Raw genomic sequence first — 3,247 nt, forward strand, 5'->3', positions numbered from 1 at the left:
TGCAGACTTTTTAAGTGCAAAGGCACTGGGCCATCTTGCAGTGCAAATCTCGCAGGAGTACAAATCAGGGTGGAAGTGTTTGCAACTGGCCTACAATGATTTGACTGCTTTGTTATAAAAAACGCCAGGCCTGCGCTGAAACCGCAGCACAGTCACAGCGAAAGCTGGAAGAGCGGCGTTTCTAGAGCCCGTTTTAAGCTCTCTTGGGGCGACAATACAAGTACACTAGAAAGGTACCCACTACGCCATAAATCACAATTTTTCTGAAGTTGGGAAGCACCTACTAAGCCATTATTTGTCATTCTGCGGAGAAGGGAGGCACCAGCTACACGTCTGTAAGGCATTATGTGCACTTTGTTGACGCGACGACTGATGACGATGAAGAATTATGGCTCAGCCCTTTGTAATGGGTTGGAAGCTTTAAACGGCCCACCAGTTATGTAATTTGCATTGGGTGACGCCCGGTCGCTATTTCCTTCTCCCGTCATGCTGTATACCATACGTTGACGTGGGAGAGAGACGGGGGGTGGGGGCGAAGAACTTCACTGAGACCCCGAGGAAATGGATCATGCGCTTATGGGCTTCCTTGGCAACCAATACAAGTTCACTTGCGAGGAACCCACTACGCTATAAATCATTGTAATTTTACTGAGACCTTGAGGAAGTGGGTCATGCGCTTAGGGGCTTCATTGCCAACCAATACAAGTGCACTTGCGAGGAACCCACTATGCTATAAATCATTGTAATTTTTTAGAAGTAGGGCAGCAGGCACTGTGCCATTTTTCGTCATTCTACGGAGAGCATTGGTACCTGCTAAACGCATGTAAGGCATTATGCGCACTTTGTTGATGCTGTGCCTGATGACGATGAAGAATTATGCAGAGCCCTTTGTAATGGGTTGGAAGCATTCAACAACCTATTCGTTGTGCAATTCGCATTGTGTGACGCAGGGTTACAGAATTCGCGTTGTGCGATGCTTGATGCTTATTTTACTATTCAACCATGCTATATTGCATATGCTAGTGTGGTTCCTTCCCGACATGAAGCCTGTATAGGACCTTTTTGCAAAGCAGTTTCAAGCGCCGGCATGGTTCAGAGGTTGAATACTGGGCTCCCACGCAGAGGGCCCAGGTTCGAACCTCGTTCCATCCTGGAAATTTTTTCTTATGTCCTTTTTTTTCTTATTTCGAGCGATACTGGTTACGGGCACCGGCGGCGGCAGCGGCGGCGGACAACTACGGCGCCAAAAACGGCCGGTGAAATGATCTCATAACAGCTTTCGCTGTAAAACTGCAACACGTGGGCCTGTTCCAGACACCCTTTGCACATGCAGACTTCACCATGTCACTGTCACCTTGTGATCCAGCATGGAATTCACATTGTATGACACTTGTACTTGATTCTACACGATCTACTCCGACTTATCACAACAAAAAATTAACAAAATTACATAAACGTTGCACCACCTTTGCAGGTGGTATTTTCAGTATACACTAGCACCAAAAACATTTTTGTATTTATCCGAGATTTGTGCTGTATGGCACTTGCACTGTGTAGTGTAGGCGTACTTGAATTTGGATGGCGCAACAATTCCACGGACACCGAGAAAAAGTACACTCATACAACAAAGCGTTTTATTGCGATAGCAATTATATGGACAGTCTTGGCTGAATTTTGCCGTCGCCGTCGTCGTGCACCGTATATGTATATATATATATATATATATATATATAGAAGCCCCAAAGAAAATTAATTCAGAAAAGTGCTTCCGAAGCGCGGAATCGAACCAGGGACCTCTTGCTCCGCAGCGAGTGGCGCTAGCCACTACGCCACGAAACGCGGATCCTCCACGCAACTAACGGCGAGCGTTATATACACACCCCTTAGCGCTGGACGGACTCGGAGACGGCAGGCGCTTATAAGCGTTTCTTCATTACCAGCGAGATGGCGCGAGGAGCGCGTCGGCGAGCTCGCTCGCTTCTTCTTATGTTTGCGCAGGGAGAGCCTTGCCCTTCCGCTCTCTGCTCGCGCGGTTTTCTCGTGCTGAGGGGAAAGAGGGATGTTTCACGCTTTCACCGTGATGACCGCGCTCATGTTACGGAGCGTGCGAAAGTCACTCGAGCTCAAGGGACGCCGCTAAACGAACAAACAGAAGATGAGCGCGAACTATCAAGTGTCACAGCTCGACACTTAAAGCACGCTAGTTTCCTTCGCTGCTTCGGCCGCCTTTGCAACAGGAGCGCTGTTCAAACTGAGAGTATCCATTGGCGAGCCTCACTTCGTATAGCATTAGTTTCTTGCAGGGGCGTAGGCAGAAATTTTTTTCGGGGGGGGGAGGGGGCACCTCCTTGATCTGTAGTGGGGACGAGCAGGCAGATGTGGTCGAGTGTCATTTTCTGCTCTGTATGCTATGGCAAAAAAAATTTCGGGGGGGGGGGCACGGGCCCGGTGTGCCCTAACGTGGCTACGCCCCTGGTTTCTTGCTATCGCATTCATTGCTTCGCCCTTGCGGCGAAACTGTGACTTTTTTTTACTGCTTTTCGTCACTTCGTGTCACTTTGTTTCTTGTTTGTATGCTTTTTAACCTGATGCTCACTTAATTTAGAAGCAGATACGAGCTGCACTCATTAGTTGCAGGTGCATTACTGAGAAGCACAACTTAAGCTGCATTATGCAAGTTAACCTTGTGCATTGCTAGGAAATCTATTTTCGCCTTAGAGAATAGCTTGGTAAGCCGCGAAACTCAAGAGCGAGGAATTTGTCACGAGCGGCGCCACCATATAGAAGTCCACTCTCCAACTCACCGTGAGGTACAGGATTTTGTTTGTTGATCCTGTTGAAATTCATTATGTGCGCAGAAGGATACGAATTTGCACTGGTTGGTTCGTGGCCACCTATATGCAGGAAACATTGCCATAAGATGAGACGAAACGAAAGAACAGTGGTGGCCTGTGTTCTTTCATTTCGTCCCGTCTGATAGCTCTGCATATAACCATTACGTCTGCCTGGTTGAGTCAGACTACACTTTGCAATCAGAACGAGCGCACTCACCTCAGCAGATCTAGCAGCTGTGTTGTTCTGCCACTTGAGGCCGCGGGTTCAATTCCAAGCTGTTGTGACTGTATTTGGATGCGAGCAGAGTGCAAACATGCTATTGTACTTACAGTTTAAAGGTGCGTGTAAAAAAACCCAAGGTGGTCAAAATCAATCCACGTATTTCTTGTACTACATGTCTTGTATTCGTATT

The sequence above is a fragment of the Rhipicephalus sanguineus genome, chromosome 8 (genome assembly GCF_013339695.2).
Source record: "Rhipicephalus sanguineus isolate Rsan-2018 chromosome 8, BIME_Rsan_1.4, whole genome shotgun sequence".
Classification (NCBI taxonomy): domain Eukaryota; kingdom Metazoa; phylum Arthropoda; class Arachnida; order Ixodida; family Ixodidae; genus Rhipicephalus; species Rhipicephalus sanguineus.